Below are 19,375 nucleotides of genomic sequence, written 5' to 3' on the forward strand. Positions count from 1 at the left end.
GGGTTTCCTCCCTGTGCGCCTCCGGTGAGCTAAATCCACGCCCAGTGTGAGCGCGTGTGTGCGCGCGTGCCTGTGTGTGCCTGTGTGTGCCTGTGTGTGTGCATGTAAAGGTGCTCTGCAGAGAGGTGGCTGGCAGTGATCTGCAGGCGACATCACTGCGCTGTATGTGCTCTTGACAGAGGGACCCTCGTGTCCTGAACCAGGCGGGACCCCAGCCACCGCCCACAGAGCTGATCAGCTCCGCCTTTGAACACGTTCTAGTGCTTTTCTTGCCTAGTTTTTCCTTTTAGAAACATGAGGAATCAGGCAGAATAATTTCTTTGTGACAAAGGCGCGGCTCCTTACTCTGTAGCACCTGCTCGGACGGATGCCGCAGGCCGCAGACGGCGGCGTCCCCTTCACGTGTGAGTGGGAGAGGCTGGCGGAGGGGTGTCAGGCTGGGCTGATGTCAGAGCGGGTCATGTGCTCCGCGGCCGCTGGGACTGGCCGCCCGGAGCACATGGAGCGCTGTGCGAGGCTGCAATTGGCAGGGCGGCCGGCTGCTGCGCCTCTGTCCCCGACACCAGCCGCGGCGAGGCTGGGCCCCTCCGCCCTGGGCCCCATCTGCTGAGCCGGCGCCGCGGGCGGGCGGGCGGGCGCGCGTGCGGGAGAAGCGGCCCCAGTAAGTGCCGGCGGGCTCGGGCGCGGGGGAGGCGGCGGGCGTGGGCTGCGGCCCGGGAGCCCTTTGTCAGCCGCAGCCGCGGGATCTGGGCGGGGCAGCCCTGCTTTCCAGCCGTCCCGGGCGGGGGCCGGGCCGGGGCTCGGGGCTCGGGGCTCGGGGCTCGGAGCCCGAGGTGCAGGCGCCCCAGCCCTGGCGTCCCACGCCTCTCCCAGACGGGTTTTCTGATGTGCATTTTCTAGTTTTGTAATTTAGGGCGGGTTACTAGGTCTGGTGAAAGAGTCGGTTTCAATGGCCCGACCCTAAGGGGACCCGTGTTGGGGGGGAGGGCGGTGGCTGTCTCTGTCTCATTCCCTGCTGATGTTGGCCTGGTGGCTGTGTCTGTGCCACAGAAGTACTTCGTCGCCGCCGCCTCTTTTCTGCTTTGGGGGACGAGCAGGGGCAGACCGGCAGGGAGGGGCGTGTGGGTTTGGGTAGTTTCTGGCAAATTGCAGTGCTGTTAGTATGTTGCCTTTTTTAATGGTCAGGTTTATATTAGGGAGCGGCAGGGTGGTGGAATTCTCCAGCAAGCAATTGTCTTTCCTGCTTCAAAAGCCAGATGAGAGTGGGGACCAGTGCCAGGTGCCGATTCGTAAGCGCGGCTTCCTTGGGTCTTTTGCTGGTAACAAGCACCACATTTGCACACTCATCTCTGCCATGTTTAGGTGTGGCCTGTGTGGAGCGCGAGCGAATGAGTAAATCCAGTAACATCTTACTGACCCTTCCAGGCACATTACACGGGGCTCATTTTAAAGACTGGAAAGCATGTGTGGCTGCAAGGGGCTGTGAGGGCAGGTGGGGAGAACAGGTGTGTACCTGCTGTGCTGCTTTCCTGTGGACACGTGACAGAGCTTCCGGTCGAGGTGCAGGATGACCACACGCCTGTCAGCAGCAGAGGTGAATAACCAGGTGTGTGTCAGCGCTGGAGGAAGGATTCTGGCCTGTCTTGTAGTGAGAACCCTAGTCCTTCCCGTGTGTGTCTGCACCTACTGTAGGCTTTGGGGCCAAGGACCAATCCCGGAAGCATTTAGGCGTGGAAGCTGCTCGGGTGGGAGTGGTGCTGGGGTGCTCGCAGAGAGCGTGCTCAGAGGAGGTCTGCTGGCTGCTGTGCAGCACTTTGCAACAGATGGTTTCGGTGCCAACTCTGGCCCAGGCGCTGGCCCCATGTGGGGCTGCGTGCACCCACTGGGTCAGCAGCAAGTGCACACAGGGCTCTAGCGCGTCCTTGAGCGCATGGAGCTGAGCGCCAGTCAGGCGACGTGCAGGTCCCCATGGCCCCGCCCCGCCTCTCCTTCCATGTTATTGGGCGAAGCTGCCCTTATGCTGCAAAGCGCTACCGTCACTGCCTGTCGTTCTGCTGGCTGTCCCAAGAGGGCACAGCATGTGCAGCTGTCCTGGCTGAGGAGACTGCTGAGCAGGGTGGGGGGTTCCGGCCCCCGTGTGCCCGCCAGCTCCTCATGGTAAAGATGCCCGCTGTGGCAGTTTCCGAACTCCACTTCTTCAAAAATTTCTGTGTTCCTATGAGAAGAGATGAAGACAGTTGCTCGTTTCCCGTGTCACTCACACGAGCTCTTTTCAGTTCCTGTGTATCTGCACTGCACCCAGATTTCTCCTTGGCAGGGACGTGGGGCTGGGACACACTGGAGGGCCTAGCAGCTCAGCCGTCACATCACTGGGGAAAGCTGGCCAGCGTGTACCTGAGGGCCTGACCGTCATACCGGCACCAGGCCCCTGGCAGCCGGCCCAGTGCCCTCTGCAATCAGTCACACGACCGTAAGGAAGAGCGGCTTCCGGCAAGACCAGCCGTTTCCAGCTGCAGTCACTTTCCGCTGTGTGAGCTGCGGTGTCAGTAGGACAGTAAGGTCACTGCCATCCCTGTCCCTCCCCGAGGCCATCTGGGAGCAGACTCACAGTCCTCTGGGGGAAGTGAAGGCCCATTTTCTTAGGGTAGCACGTCTGTTCGTGAGTCACGTCCTGATCTTCAGGTGCCACCAGGTCCTGAGTTTCCGCCTTACTGGGTGTCTGGGCCCCCGATTAATGGGGCTAATCAGACAGGCCGAGAACACTAGACACTTCCTCTGTTTGGGTGGCCTTCTGAGTCGTATGAATGTTCTTTCTTTGTGCAGGCCCTGTTCATGGTGCCAAATTTAAACCCATTGAAGAGACGTTTACTTTAAAATAACGTTTCAGCTTAACTTACTCTCTTTAGATTACTGCTAGCCCCAGAAGAGACTGTAAAAAAATCACTTGTGGATTGAATGACGGCAACTACAGACCGCGCCTGTGAGTGAGGAGATGTGGGAGGTGGCGAGAGGGTGCGCCTCGTTAGGTGTCAGCGCACTGGGCCGCGCGGTCCCGACCTGGTGTGGAGTCAGCGTCCGTGTGAGGGCACGTCCTGGAACTCATCTGCGTTAATGAGCTCGTAGGGGCAGCAAGCAGCCCTCAGGCTGGGTGCTGCTGGGTTACGGTTCTGGGAGCCTTGCCCAGGGACACAGGCCTGTGAGCATGTCCTGATGTCACTAACCCGTCTCTGCTGCTCAGTGAGGGCGTCCTTTCATTCCAGACGTGCTCTGCGGGGACACCCCGGACAGATTAGTTCTGGTAGCTCTGAGTGGTTTCAACCAGAATAATTGGAACACTGTTCTAGAGGGCCTGCACTGTCACTCAGAAAGAAATGGCTGCATGTGTGACATTTCTAAATGGTGACATCTCCAAGAAACCTTCTAGCTGCTTTCTTACGAGGTCTGACAATTAAGTTCGTGAACTGGTTGCAGTGATGTTGCTCACCTATTTTCATATCAGAGGGATTATTCGTTATGAATTTGTACCAACTGGACAAACAGTGAACCAAGTGTACTGTTTGGAAGTGCTGAAAAGGCTGCGTGAAAAAGTTAGACGACCTGAACTTTTCGCCGACAATTCATGGCTGTTGCATCACGACAATGCACCAGCTCACATGGCACTGTCTGTGAGGGAGTTTTTAGCCAGTAAACAAATAACTGTATTGGAACACCCTCTCTACTCACCTGATCTGACCCCCAATGACTTCTTTCTTTACCTGAAGATAAAGGAAATATTGAAAGGAAGACATTTTGGTGACATTCAGGACATCAAGGGTAATATGACGACAGCTCTGATGGCCATTCCAGAAAAAGTTCCAAAATTGCTTTGAAGGGTGGACTAGGCGCTGGCGTTGGTGTATAGCTTCCCAAGGGCAGTACTTTGAAGGTGACCGTAGTGATATTCTGCAGTGAGGTATGTAGCACTTTGTCTAGGATGAGTTCGTGAACTTAATTGTCAGACCTCTTATTTTAAGCTTCAGGTTATGGGGCAGGGGGAAGGGAAATTAGGCATTAATGTTAACACTAAGGAAAGACAGAAACTCCAAATAAAGATACCACTTTTTTGGAAAGGATGTAACTGGAAGCAAACACAGAAAAGATGCTCAGTGGAGTATCAGCACGGGAGCAGCTGCTGTCCCCTCGTAAATGTCCCTCTGAGGCCTTGGGTGCCATTACATGTTCCATTAAAGCAGGAAGCACAGCAGATATCTCTGCTGTGAACGAATCAGCAGATTCACTTAACGCTAATGCGTAATGTGTTCAGAGCAGGCCAAAAGCTTTTCAGGTTATTGCAACACAGGGCCCTCAGTCCGTACGTCCAAATGTCTCAAGTGCATGCAACCACGGGCCAGCCCCCTGCCCATCGTCCACCTGCGAGCCGGGGCTGTGTTCACTGTGCCAGCAGCTGCCAACTTGCGGGAAACTGGGCCACTGCATGGGTCAGTGCAAGTTGCAGAGCTTTCTGATCGTGCGTTTGAACTGCTATGCGCTAGTCTGTGTTGATTAATGCTAATTATTTCCAACCATCTTCTCAACGGTTTAGACAGAGGCCTTCCTTATACCAACTGTGTTTATTTATTGTCCTTTGGGCTTTGAGGTAGGTCTTCAGCGTATTTTTGTCCTTTGTCTTGAGTGTGGGAAAGGAGTTGTGAGGCCCTTACATGACCCTGCCCTTGAAAATCGCACTCCAGTGCAGCCTTTGAGATTTGGTAGAACAGGAGCTCTGTGTGTATCGATTTGGAAAGAGACTGTGCACTGTGACCAGTTGAAAAGAAAATCCCATGATTCCAGACCCAGATTTGGAATTTGGATGTTGTTGACATTGTTATTCTCTTATTCCTTAATCTTGTCCGTTTGATCTGTGCTTTTGCATCAGATTAAATGGGTTTTTGAGGCGGCATCATAAGTAGTGACAACATGACAACAACAATAGCACTTGCCATGTACCCGCCCTCCGCTGACACGTCACTGATTCACGATGCCCCACAGATGTCAGGTGAGCTGTCAGCTGAGAGGCCAGCGGGTCTTCCTCAGTCTAGAGCTCTGACTCCTGTCACTTACGCTTATTGTGTCGACTGCAGATTTCTGTGGAGGTGTGAACACAAAAGCGAAGGCTGACACAGAGGCCTTTTGTCCCCATGCCACTCCCAGACGTGGCGAGGGGCGGGTGCTGGTGTGTGGCGAGGCGGGAATGCTCCCGTGTGGGCTGAGGTGCTTCTCCGCCCGGTAGCTCTCCTGCAGGTGCCCAGGAGACAGTCCCCATTGCAAGTTCCCGATGAAAATATCTGCATTGAACAATATTTTGTATCACAGGACCTTATTCTTAAAAGCATGGTTCTTTCAACTTTATCCAAAACGTGGCTTTCTAGTGAAATCGCTGTGCAAAGCATGATTACGGAAGCCTGCAGGTGCCATGTGGCCGGAGACACTCGTGAGAACAGCAGTGCTGAGGGTCTGCAAAGGCCCGGCCCTGCCCCCTCCGTGGGCCCTGGCTACCGCCCTGATGAGTGGCCAGTGGCCTGCCTAGCTCTGCCTTCTCCAGGCTCCCAGGCGTGTGCTCAGGTTACCCTGTCTTCCCGGAACTGGCACCTGGCTGGTACAGAGCGCAGCTGGCCCACGGCACTGCCACCCACCAGGGGCCCTGCTGTGGAGGTGTGAGCGCCGAGGTCGAAACAGCAAAGTAGGGTTTCTTGGACATTTTAAGAGAATACATTGTGGAAAAACAGAGCAAAGACCGGAAAACCAAGCCTAAGTCATCCAGGCTGAGCTGCTTGTGCTTGGCTTTGAGCTAAGCAGGTTCTTTCCTGGAGCTTCCAAACAGCGTCTAAGGTGGTGGTTGTGACACTCGAGAGTGTCCCCTTAAACTGTCGTTCAAGTGCCAGTGGAAAAGCAGGCTGCAGAAAATTTTACACAATTGGATCTTTTTCCCAGGTTGCTGTTGGAACATCAACTCTGCAGTTCATAACTTTTCCTCGTAGCTCAATGTCACTGGGTTTTATAATGAAGGAGACATGACTCCATCCCTCGTGAGGAGCGGAGCTGAGTTAAAAGTAGTTTGCGCCATTTTATAGTCACACAACTGCTTCCTTTTGCCCAGAAAAGACTGTTGCTTCTCCATCTTGTATGTTTTATGCTTTTACTAAAACTTGCTGATATGTACAAAAGCATATTCTTTCTAGCGGTAAAGTTACCTGTGGAATAATACTGCAGAATTTTAAGCACTTCACTGTGGTAGTGTATGGTATTCAATTTCAGAATGAGCTGAGTTCTGTAAGAACATCTGGCCCAGATGTTAGTAAAACAGCTGTCGCTCTACCGTTTCACATGGGGAGTCACGCTGCCCGGTCTGCTGCTTGTTATGCACCCCGCTTCCGCCTCCACTGGTGACCGAACAGAAGAGACTTAGAGAAAAATGTTGAAAAAGGAGGTGTATTGTTGCGTATAAGCTCCTCAGACGCGCCGGCATTATTGTCCAGAGACAGCTACACACTTGGGCTTAGGATGGGCCGGTTTCACTTGCTCAGCATTTAATTGGGGAGAGAGGCACCCCCCACCCCCAAGACGGGCACCCAGCTCACATCCGTTTATCAGCACCTGGCAGGGCAGGTGAGCAGGGAGCATGGGAGAGTCGCTGGCCGCTGACTGGGGCAGGCGTCACATGCACACAGCGCAGTTTTGAAAGGTGGGCGAGCCTGCACTTTGAACCTCAGGGAAGTGAACAGGCTTTGCTGTCCGAAGGAGGTCTTGAGCAGAGGCCTGGGAGGGGTTTGAGGCAGAATGGTCCAGCATGAGGTAGGAGGTGAGGGGGCTGACAGAGGGCTGGCCAGGTGGCCTGTTAGGCCCCAGCAGCTCAGAAACCCAGGACAGGCATGTCTGAGTGGACAGATGGCCGGGAGTTCCGATGGTAGACATGTCAGGGCAGTTTTCCAATATTTTTGGAAATTTTCCTGGTAGGACAGCATGTCAGGTTAATTTAAGCCCTGTGTGGTCATTGCAGTCAGTTAATTACAGTGGTACCTGGTACGTCCAGGGGACTGTATATTTTTTCTCTTTTAATTTATGAATGATTTATGTTTCTGAATGTGTAACATACTGTCCCAAACTGAAAAGCTACCATAGGATAAGTAAGCCTTCCTTCTCCCGTGGTGCCTGTCAGACGACGGCGGTGCTTAGCTGTTTGTGTGCCGTCTGCGGTATGCCGTGAATGTACTCACGCGTCGCGTGTGTCCCGTTCCACAGGAATCGTAGCCCTCACGCGCTGCTCCGCGTCGTCTCACTGAGTATGTCTGGGTGTTTCGTATCAGTACATACCAATTCCTTGTTCCTTAGACATGTTTTATTCTAAACTATTTCAAACGTGCCCCAAGTTAGAATGTGTAATGACCCCTTTATCATACCTACTGATATTTGGAGAATCTTACCATATAGTAGAGAATATTAAGGAATTTCATTAACTTTGTTGAGTTTGATCGTGGCTTAGTGGTTATGTACCATTTCTCATTAATAAAAGATCATGCTGATATATTTGAGTGCAGTGATATGGCGTCTGAGGTTTGCGACTTACAGTCAAATACACCAGAAGGAATCTGTGCGGGGGAGCAGCTTGAACCAAGACTGGAAAATGTTGAGGTGGATGAATGCAGGTTCATTCTAATATTTCTCTACTACTGTGTGTGGGGGTAAATTTCCATAACAACACATTTGCTGGTGTGGCTTCATCTATTGCTCCCCCTTTGTCTCGGGAGTATTTTAAAATAAAGTCTGGGTATCGTGTGACTGCACCAGGAAGTATGTCAGTATGTTTTCCTAAAACATAAGGACTTTAAAAGATCACTAAAATGATCACATCTCAGAAATGAACAATAACTCTTCATATAACCCAATGTCCTGTCTATTTTCCAATTTCCCTGATTCTCAAAAACAATGACTTTATATAGCGGTTTTGTTTGAATTAGGAGCCAAACTAGGTCCACATATGGCATCCATTAAAACGCTTTTAGACATTAACACTTCTCTTACTAAAAGCATTTGTTTGCTGAGGAAAGTAGGTGACTTATGCTGCGGAAGCCCCGCCCCTGGGAGTGACCATTCCCACCAGGTCTGGCCAAACGTGTCCTGTGCCCCTGGATGTGACACTCGGTGGGACTCAGGCGCAACGTTTTTGGCCAGAACCCTTCCTGGGTGGTCCTGCTGTGTCCCCACTGCGCCCTCCGAAGCCGTGCTCTGTGTTTCTCTGAGTGATTCTCAGACGGGCTGTGGGCGGGGTCTGCGGCCCTCACCTCACCTTTGCAGCCTCAGTGATGGGTGTTGCCTCGGCCCATCACCCACTGGGGCTGTAAATGATCCTGGTCCTTCCGGCCTTTTGCATTTGCGACCTGGGCTGTCACATAGGAGCTCCTCTCATCCATGTTCCCATGCGCCCGAGGACAGCGGGTTTATTGTTTGTCAAGACCACATCACACTGTTTAACTGGTCCCCTGTTTAGGGGTATTTACTGATTTATTTATCGTAGGGAGGGCGCAGCTCACAGTGGCCCATGCGGGGATCGAACCGGCAACCTTGGTGTGATTAGCACGGCGCACGGCGCTCTAACCACTGAGCTGACCAGCCACCCCTTGGTTATGGGTATTTACACTGTTTCTTTTGCTTCTTCTTTTGGTTTAAGTATTTTTTCTTACAGGATTTCTTCATATACACATGTATTTACAATGACTAGTAAGCTATGGAATTTTAAGTTTTACTTAAATAGAAAAGTATTATTGGACTTTTTTGTTTTCTGCACGTTAGTTTTGTATAAAGATAAGTCAGACAGACAGACGTGCATTTTAGCCCAGGGCCACTCATCAGTCACACGACCTTGGGCACGTTGTGTGTCCTTTCTAAGCCTCCGTGTCTTCCTTCATACACTGGGTGTAATAACGGTACCCCGTCCCGTGATTGTTTGGGGGTGAGAACCCATCAGCACGCCTGTGCGCTGCACGTGTGCAGTACGTGCACAGGGTGGTAAAGTTCGCTGGGCTTTGAGGTGTAAGAGAAATGGCACAGGCAGAGTCTGGGACCCGGCGGCTGGCAGGGCGCTCCGGAAACAGTGCTGCCTTTCTCCCTTCCTTCACTTACTCCAGTCTCAGCGACAGTGAGAGGGTGAAGATGAATCTCGGGGGCCCGAGCTTGTCACTGGGAGGCCGGCCTCTCCCCGCGGTCAGCCTTGGGGCCACCCAGTGGAGGGCAGACTCCCTGCTGCCCTTGGGCCTTGCTGCTCACTGACACGTGTCAGCCCGGAACGCAGAGGGCAGAAAGCATCAGCCCTGCATCTTCACCTTGAGCTGGGGACGTGGGCTGTCCCTGTCCTCACCTGGCCTCCCTGCTCGGCATGGTTTCCATGTCGTTTTTAGGATTAGAAAGCTGTGCTGCTGTGACCCGATCTCTGTCACTTCTTGTCCTGGGTCAGTCAGTGTGGGAAGGAAAAGTAAGTGGACTCATACTCATGAGTGCGCCCTTCAGATGTGAGAGTAGGTGGCGTTGCCCTGAACGTCGGCGTGCTGGCTATGTCTCCTGGCAGCTCCTGGGGTGGCTGCTTCTCCTGCCCTCCTGGTTGCCCCTTCCCGTCTGTTGCTTGTCCTCACACCATCCTCTGCCTTAGCCCCATCCCTCCGCTTTCCCGTCACATGGCCAGGCTCCCCTTTTTGCTCCGGGGACTTCAGGCTCCTGCCTCTCCTGTCCTCTCTGCTGCCTCGTCCTGGAACCTTCAGGTTGCGCGGACCCTGCCTGCCCCTTTGTCCAGGCGACTGGGCAGGCCGGCTCCATTCTTCCTGTGTCCTGTGTCCTGGCCGACGAGCACTGTCCTGGGCTGTTCCCGAACCTTTGGACACACGCCTTGCACACAGGCTGAGTATCGTGAAGATCTGTGGGGACAAAGCACGGAGTGGCTCCCTGCTGCCAGGGAATGTGCTGAGGGAGCACACCTGCTCTTGGCCCTGCAGTGACAGAGGGCACCGTGATGCCTGCGTGCCATCTTGAGGAGGGCAGCGCTGAGTGTGTCACACCAAGGAACTTTTCTAGAGGTCACAGTGTGGCTTGGGTGGCATGACTGCCATCTGGTGTATTCATTGAGATTTGGAGTGTCACCCACTCAGAGTGGAGAAGACCGAAAACAGGGCGGCCGCTGGTTTTTTTTGTCTCCATCGGTTATTCTCCGGCGAGGTAGCTCAGATTCCTCCAGCCAGCTGTAAGCAGTGGTGTAACCACTTTTTTGATTGAAGGATGACTTTGGAAAGAATTACATGTGGCAGATGACGTCCCATCTTGCACACCCTCTGCACCTGGATGCCGCCTGAGGAAAGCTTCTTGTAAATGCTGCTGTGGCCTCCTGCTATCGCGCCGTCCTCTGCAAGCTGGCTTGTGTCCCCCCCTTTGAGGTGGTCTGTTTTTCTCCTGCTGCCCTGAGCATGTGGCACTTACTGCTGCTGTGCACCAGCTTGGTGCTGGAAGGACAGAGGTGAACAGACGCTGTCCTGCTCTGGCAGCTGGCACTTGCTCAGCACCTTGGTGGGTGGGGCAGGGTGGCCTCTGCTGGCCCCACCTTGGCTCTGAGGCAGACTCTTGGCCTGGCCCTAGGAACCTGCATTCTCATCAGATGATCTTAGGCCCAGAGCATGGCAGGAGTCAGGTGGCACATGGGACGGTGACAGCCAGCAAGCACCGCTGCGCCCGCTCTGCGCTGACGTTTCTGGGGGAGGCATGGCTGAGTGCTTGTGCACAGGCTCTGGGGTCAGGACCAAGTACCTGCAGCCCAGGGGCACCCCCAGTTTAGCCCTGGGGTGTCCCGGGGACACAGCTGACAGTATTGTGAGGACTCATTAGGGGACATGCAGAGATCAGGCGATGACACTACTGTCCAGTGTCACCCTGCCTGGTGCTGCGCTGAGCAGGTGGCACGGACGAGGAGGCACAGGTCACGGCATGCCCAGTCTCTGCTGGAGCCCTGACCTGACAAGTGTGTGTGGCAGAGTGTGTGCGTCCCCTGCGGCCACCTGCCCCTGGGGTGCTGTCCTTTAATGCACTGGCAGAAGCTCACACCTTCAAACTGCTGTGCTGGAGCCTGATTTCGTCAATATGCCCTCCCTCCACGGTGGGCCATGCGGAGAGCCTTCTGGAAACCCTGATGGCTGCTCTCTTACAGTCCATCAGGGCTGGTTTCTTCTGTGTTAGAGATGAAATGATAAACTTCCTGCGATGACCTTATAATCTAGGGGGCATGACAGTCCCCTGCTCAGAAGACCCGGCCTCCACGTCACTGCCCATGGTGAAGGCTGGATGCACTGTTTTTACACAGACCCACACGTCTGAGTCTAAGCAAGTGTGTCATGAAACAAGCACAGTCGAGTGCCCACGCAGAAGGCTGAGCAAATTTTAATTTGATTTGATTCTAATTTCAGGTTGGGTATGGAAGGCTTTCATGTTTGTGGTCAGCATTGTGGATACTTAGTAACAAGGTCAGAATGTGCCTGAGCTTCTGACATGCACTTCCTTGTCTTGAGTTCTTTTCCTGGAGCGATTTAGTTTTCACACACTGAAGTGACGATGGAGGCCTGGCCTCCAAACAGGTCTGCAGGTGTCGCGAATCAGGAGGAAATCAGGGACCTGAGCTCGCTTTCTTTTTTTCTGTAAAACGAGGAGGTGGGAGGCCTGGCATTTCCTCAAAGTTTTGACAAGTGGCCCCTTTTCCTGGCTGGAAGTGTGACACCACACAGCGTGGCCGCCTGCGTGAACACCTGCCCTTGCTCAGCGGCAGGCACTTGTAGGTCCCCCGGGGCAAGTCCTGTAGGCCCAGGACACTGCAGAACCCACCATGGCCACGCCAACACTTGTCACACTAGCTGATTATCCCATTAAACAAGGTGCTTGCAAAACAGTTTCATAGAAGACGTTTGAAGTAAAAGGTGGTGACTGTCACCTAGGTTACTGTAAGTGTGGACAGACACCTGATGCTTCTCTTAGAAGACATTCCCACTGAAGAGAGCGGGAGTTCAGACCTCTGGGAGCCAGGCTGACTGTTCATAAGAGCAACTTCTTCAGTTTTAAGTATTAAGTGATTTGATTAGTTTCCTATTGCTGCTGGAACAAATTTCCAGAGCCTTAGTGGCTTAAAAAGCACAAATGTATCACCTTACAGTCCCGAGTGGGTTCCTGGGCTGAAATCTGTATGTCTGGCTCTTCCCCTAACTCTAGGCACACACACACACGCACACACACACACACACGCACACACACACACACACACACACACACACACACAGAGCTCTATACAGGTATAATTAAGATACAACAAACAGTACATATTCGAAGCATGCACTTTGATACATTTAAAATAAAACTTGAAGCCATCACTGCAGTCAAGATACCAAACATATCCATTACACTTAAAATCCCCTCCCGGCCCCTTTCTTAATCTCCCCTCACTCTCCCCAAACTGCCCATCTGGGTAGATATAGAACATTCCATGTCACAGGAGGCTCTGTTGGAAAGTGCTGGTGAGTCTTGCCGAGAACACCCCATTGTGTTTCATTGTGGTTGCCACACCGGTCGTTGGTGAGTCAGTGAGCATTGGTACCACTAGTGCAGGAAGACAGTTCTAGCTGACGGTCGCTCTTGGTTAGGACCTGTCAGCCAGACCTGGGGGTGAATGCGGGTCACTCCACCAGGCCGCTGCACCAGGCAACCCCCCACCCCTGGCCAGCACGGGTCCGCCCCACCTGGCCACCTGTCATGCAGGGTGTCAGACGCAGCAGCACAGCAAGGCTTCCCGTGGGCAGCCTGCTCCTGACTGTAGGTAGGACAGTTAGCTCTGGGGAGTGGACACAGATTTGTATCTTTGATTGAGGTGGGAAAACAAGGCACACCTTCTCCTTCCATTTAATTATGAGACAGATTTGCCCAGAGCATCCCCGCTCTGCATCCCCTGTTCTCTCTGCTTCTCCTCTTCTCTCTGAGCGTTTAGACCAGGGCTTGCTTACGTCCCTGTAAATTCCTCAAGACACTGGTGACATTGAGAAGGGTCTGACTTTGTCCCTGTCACCTTCACTTGGACCCTCGGCTGAGGAGAGAGGGAATAATCCAGTCTTCCTAGAGAATAGTTCCAATTGTTTGTTTCTTGTCACAGAAGTTTATTATTAAACATGAGAGTACAGATAAGCTGAGGAAGGAAGTAAAAATTATGACTGCTTAACATATAGAAATAACTACTTTATAGTTTAGTATAAAGCGAATTCTCATTCTTTGTTATGAGAATGAAAATATAATAGACATCTTAAGTCTTATGTTACTTCCCACGTCACGAGTATATTTGGTTATCAAATCTGTTGTAGCACAGATGCTGTTTAATGAGTATTCGAATGTATCAGCTGCTGTGAATCAAGGTACTTTTTTTCTCTAAGCTTTTGACCCTTGAGTTGTTCATATAGCCCCAAGTATAGAGGAAAATATACAGAGGCAATTCCCAGAATTGTTACTGTCAAGATTGTCAGCTCACAGAGGAAGAAAATACTAAATCCTTTTTCAGTTGTGGAAATATTCATTCGCTTAAATATATTTTCCATCTCAGATTCTGAATGATGTTTACTAGTTTGGAATGGTGGGAAATCTGATCTGGGGAATGGAATGTGGCAGCTGCTCAATGGCTCAGAAAAATAAGAATGTTGCTTTAGGATGAGAATCAAAGGCTGCCATATGTAATAGAAACTTTGGGAAAACTCTTGTAGGCAAAATGAAATTATCCACATTAGAATTAAGCAAGATTACCCTATCCCGTGCATCAACTGAAAAATTAAACAAAACAAAACAAACATCCCTGGGTTCTGTTGATTTCGTCACTTAATATAGACAGTATTTAATATAATTTTAGGAATCCTGAGAATATGAAAAATATTTCTAGATAAATTCCATGAACATAATAGTGTTGTACAAAATTTGCCAACTTTTTTAGAGTGTAACAGAGTACAGTGCATTGACCCCCCCACTCCCTCCCGGGGAGCATGCCTGTGGGTGGTGGTGACCATGGTCCCAATGCCACAAGCCTGCGTGCTTTGCCAGGGGTCCCGCACCTTCTGAGTCACTCAGTCTCTGTGCTTTTTCCTACTTGTACTTGTCATTATGATTATGCAGTTTCATTAAATATTACGGAGGCAGATGAGGCATATTTGAAAAAGTTATTTCAGTGAAAAATGGAATGCTTTGTAAAGACTTGATAAAGGTGAGTCAGGAAACTGTAAAAGGTTAGGGAGAAATTCTTCTAAAACCCTGAATGCTCTTCATTCATATTGCCTCACCCCCCCACCCCCACCTTCAAGACGCTGAAATTTGAACTATACTGTCCACTGAGTGCAAGGTTTATGCCAAGAAGAGGCCGTGGACTCCATATTGCAGACTTGCAATCAGAGGGTGTGGGGACAGAGTCCCAGAGAGCAGTTTCCAGGCTCTCGACCTCATGTGGAAAGGTGCTTGTTTGGGTAGTAGATGGCCATCAGCTGTGACTAGTTGGCCGTCAGCTGTAACCAGTTAGCCGTTAGCCACTGATATAACTGCCGTGGCTACCCTAGGGGGTTGGTTGGGTGGCAGAGAAGCGGACGGCAGATTGTGGTTAGCAAGAACAGTTAGCAAGCGTGGATGGCGGATTGCGGATCGTGTGGATCCTACTTCCTGTGTCTTGTCTGGCTGCCAGCGAGACTGGGGTGCAGGAAGACCCCCCTGTTGGGGTACTGGCGGATGTTTGCTTTTGTGTCTCAACCAGCTGCCAGCAAGAATATAACGATATGAACCCCCTATCTATGGCTCTGTTTTATTCCTTTTTGGCCTCACAATATCCTGCGTTCTTGTGCGGGGAGCAGGACCAGAGACCCTGCATGATATGTTCCAATAAAACTTTACTTACGGCACTGAAATTTGAATTACATACAGTGTTCACATGTCGTGAGATATTGTTGTCTTTTATGTTTGTCCATTTCAAAGTATAAAGCCATCGTTGACCCCCACAGGCTGTGACAGTGTGGAGGCCGGGCTTGGCCCTCTGTGGGGACAGAGCCCCAGAAAGTATTTTCCAGGCTCTCAGCCTCACATAGACAGGTGCTGGCTGAGGTAGTAAATGGCCATCAACTGTGATTGGATGGCCATCAGCTGTGGCTAGTTGGCCGTCAGCTGTAACCAGTGAGCCATTGGCCACTAATATAACTGCTGTGGCTACGCTAGCAGAGGGAGGGAGAGAAAATTGGGGGCTAGCAAGAAGATGGCGGCTGGGCTGGCAAGCGTGGATGGCGGTTTGCGGACAGTGTGGATCCAGCCTCCATTGAGAGTATAGTGCCGCCAGAGAGAATATAGTGGTATGACTCCCCTACCTATGGCTCCGTGGGTGTTCCTTTTTGGCCTCACCATATCCTGCGTTCTTATGGGGGGAGCGGGACCAGAGACCCCGCAGGCCTCCCCGCATGACAAATAGCGCAGCGAGCAGGGTCTCCCACACGACACCCTCGCTTGCCCACAGCCCCGATCTGGCCGCCCTCATTCCATGGTGCCCGGTGCCTCCCCTCAGGGTGTCAGTGTCCCAGAAGCAGGGTGTGTGTTTGCTTGCATGGCTTTTGCTTATGTTTTCCTTGCCGGGAGTACCTTCTGTTGTATTTTCTAACCCAGAGCAACTTCCTCTGTTTGTCCTCCCTCATCACTTGCCAGTGTCATGGACCATCAGACGCCTCCCTTGCCTCCAGAGTCTCTTAAGTATTTCAGTCTTTGTCACGTGACTAGTGTGTTAGTCCTTTATTATTTCAGGTCTGTGAGTGTTGGTTCTTTTGCTTGTAACTTCCTGGAGCAGAGACCACGCATTTTATTCCCTGTAACTCCTCTCGCCATAGCACTGAGCACAGAGAAGGGAAAACACTTATTAGATTGGCATGTTTGCTATCAAAGTTAATCTTTATTAGTATTTCATTGAGTTTTCAAGCATTTTTATTTGGGTTTTGGTCTCAATACTCTTTTCCCCCTCTGTATTAATCTTTCTCCACTGACTTCCTTCCTTGTCCACAATCATATTCAAGACTCCTCTTTATAAAACACCAACAACAGTAACAACAAATACGCACCCTGATACGCACCCGTTCCTTTCTAAATTAAGCAGTTCGTTTTTCCTGGAGATATTTTCGGACACGAGCTGGAGCCCAGGTGGAACACGGGTCGCTGGGTACTGGAAGCAGCTGTGGGGCCCTGAGGAAGAGGCGTCCCAGAAGTCCCCTGGGGCCCCGCTGTGCCTCCGTGGCCCAAGGAGGCCCTGCTCAGTGCGAGGCAAGATGCCATGAGGCAGAGAGGTGAACGTGACAGCGAGCTCATGCTGCACTGGCCACCACGGTGAGCACCTCCCAGGGTCAGCTTAGGCCCGAGGCCATATCCCCATAAGTGTGTGGATGAGGGTGACAGCGAACTCAGCTGAAAACAGCTGGACTGGCCCCCTGACCAAGAGTGCCACACTGATCCTGAAGGGACCAGAGGACCTGTGGGTAATTCACCTGCCTTCTGGAAGAGACGCTCAGCACACCCAGGAAGACAACGTCCTCTGGCACCTCACCCTGTGGGTAAAGACGAGACTGTGTGTCCTTTACTTGTCAGCTTCTTCCAGGGTGGTTCCGGCTGTAGGTCTTCCTGCTGTTGGTGTGTCATGCTGCCAGTATTTTTCACTCTCTCTTAACAGCTCACAAGCTCAGGCAGTTGCTTGGCAGACAGCTGTGTTGTCACCTAGGACAGTGGTTACGACCAGGCTTCACATCAGTGCTCTCAAGCTGACATGGGGCCTGGAGGTCATCTCATCACTAGAGATGATGCCAAATGAGCTCTGGAAAGTTAGAGGTTCAGAGTCAGAATAGGTTGAGATTTTCTATAACCAATAAAATCTTTTTCAAACAAAAAATGAATTTTCTTTTGCATTCTGAAAGGTTTGCGTTTAAAATATAACTAAGACAAATACTCAGTATCAAACATATTTTTTGAAAGTTTTGGCAATGTAAGTAGCTAAATTATTTCAATCTTGGCATTTTCTTCTGGCTCTACAGAAAGGGTGTCTGGTCTGTTTTCTAACCTCCCGCCCCCCACCCCCACCCCAACACAAACTGTCAGTGCTCAGAGAGAAACCAGCCTTCGCGCCACCCGGTTCTCTCAGTCTGGCGCCGGCACTGCCGCTGGTTGGTCTGATTCTAGTTAATCCACTGCCTACAACATCATACATGTTTTGGTCCAAGTTGAATGGCAGCCTGTTCCAGCAGGAAAAGCAGTTGTCAGCTGTCACTGTGGTCCCCATGTGTCGTGTCAGGACAGCTGAACAGAGAAGAGGTGTGTCCACGTGCTGACCCGCGTGCCCGAGCCTTATGAACTCGGCTGGAAGAAGGAATCATTTGTGAAGTATTCTTTCAAAAAGATGAGCTTTGAGTGCCCTGAACACTGCGTCCTAGTCGTCCTCTCGGCGCTGTCGCACCTTTCTGGGGGGCGGGATGCAGGTGAGGTCCGTCCTGTGGAACGGCGCAGACCGTTGCACACTCCGGGCTGTGTGCCTGTCCTGATCGTGCCAGGTACGGTGGAGCCTGTGGGTGCGCAGCTGCCACATACACTGGTGTGGACATGGGCTTGCCTGTACCTAAGTGTCCTGCTTTAGGTGTTTTTGCTCTCATCGTCTTTCTTTTGGTCCCCCCTTTCTTTGCTGGGTTTCTGATTTTTTTCTTTTTAAAAATGACCAGTTATTTCCACTGAACAAAATTTCCACGAGAAATAAAAGTGTACCGTGGCTTTCTTGATTCATTTATAAAGCATGTCAGGATCCAACAGGCTTATGTTGTAATATTTCTTGGAGAGAACTGAGTTATGGTCTTTATTTCACACCCCAGCTGCCAGGAGCTGCTAAGTCCAAAGGGGTGATATCACTGGGGGCATGATTTGCATTTTGGAACACACAGTGGCCCACAACGTGCTGTGGGCGGGAGCCGGCGGCATCCTCGTCCTTCTAGGCTTCCAGCCGCTTTCTTAGTGGAACACTGTTTTCAGTTTGTTTCTTCTTTTACAGCTTGTTAAGTGGAAACAAACACCCTGCAGTATCGTGGTTCATTGCTATATAGCGAGCCATGCGCTAAGCGAGACCATTTAGAAGATGATAAGCAAACAGGCGTCGGGAACATGAGACTAGTGCTGCTTGGTGGTTGGTGACATGGTTAGACCCCTCCATTCGCTGCCATTTCTTCCTTTGAACGCAGTGCAGGAGGTATAGGCACAGCCCTGAGTGGCATGCCCAAGGGAGGGGAAGGGCTCCCGCCCCCTCGCTGCCTGGCGTTCCTCCCCGTGTCCCTCAAGCTAAGCCCTAGAACTTGGCCCCTCGGCCTTCGAGGTCCCAAATTTGAGAATGCAGGTAAGTACCTAACGTGTGGTGTGGCTGTGCTGTGTCCCCCACGTGTGGAGGCCACCTGCACCGCCATTGCCGGGCTGTGGGTCAGTGTGTGCCTTTGAGAAATGGGTTCGTTCTAATACCTAGTGCCCAGTGCGGCCACGGAAGGACACAGGTGGCGGCAGGACTTAGTGACACATGCCTGCTGGCTCTGTAATGTTAGGCGCCCCTCCACAGGCTGCTTCAGCCCTCTAAAAACTCATTTCACTTGCAGAAAAAGCATGTGCAGTGTAAGAGGAGCTGTGATCCAAAGAATAACTAAGCATCTACTTTATTGAGAACTTACCATGTTCCACGTGTAAAGCTACTGTTTCAGCTACTTTACTATAGAATCTTACTTTTCACTGTAACCGTGGGAGTTGGTATTTTTTGTTGTTTGTTTGGAGTTGGTGTTTTGTTTTGTTTTTTTGAGGGGGGAGTTGTTTTCTTTGTTTTTGAATTGCTGTTTTAACTGACAGGTGTGTGACTTGCCTGGTATCATGTAACTAACCAGCAGGAGAGCCTGCTCTCAAATCAAGCCCAGTTGACTCTTAGCTTTTTGTTTTTCCTTCCTTTCCTTACTCCCTTGTCCCAGTGAATATGTTATAGAATTAATTCATCTGTTTATGGTAAAATCTAAGTTAATAACCGGTGCTGTTCTCTACTCCAGCCATGTCCAAGTAACAATTCCTCCTTTATTGGAAACAGGATGACAATGTAATTTATTCTTCAAACAAGGACACTTCTGAGAGTGAAAGGGGTGCTATTAATTATTCTGGGAAAACGGGCTTATGCCAGAATTATCCCAGGCAAATTAGGGGGTTCACATGCCTGAATTATAACAAAAATACAACCCTGGCTTACTTAGGAGTATCAGCTCTCAAGACAGAGCCAAGT

General features: G+C 51.2%; 1 protein-coding gene across 3 annotated transcripts in view; it reads left to right on the top strand.

Annotated features, from left to right (window-relative positions):
• ANK2 (ankyrin 2) overlaps nucleotides 1-19,375 on the top strand; it is a 360,143-nt gene that overhangs the window by 52,527 nt on the left and 288,241 nt on the right. The window contains exon 1 of one of the 3 annotated variants that reach the window (XM_074338600.1): nucleotides 554-661. The exons of the other annotated variants lie outside the window; for them this stretch is intronic. The gene's annotated coding sequence lies outside the window, so the exon portion shown is untranslated. Of the gene's footprint in view, nucleotides 1-553; nucleotides 662-19,375 lie in introns of those variants that run through there. 3 annotated transcript variants of the gene reach the window in all.

This window comes from Rhinolophus sinicus, linkage group LG07 (assembly GCF_036562045.2).
Source record: "Rhinolophus sinicus isolate RSC01 linkage group LG07, ASM3656204v1, whole genome shotgun sequence".
Lineage (NCBI taxonomy): Eukaryota > Metazoa > Chordata > Mammalia > Chiroptera > Rhinolophidae > Rhinolophus > Rhinolophus sinicus.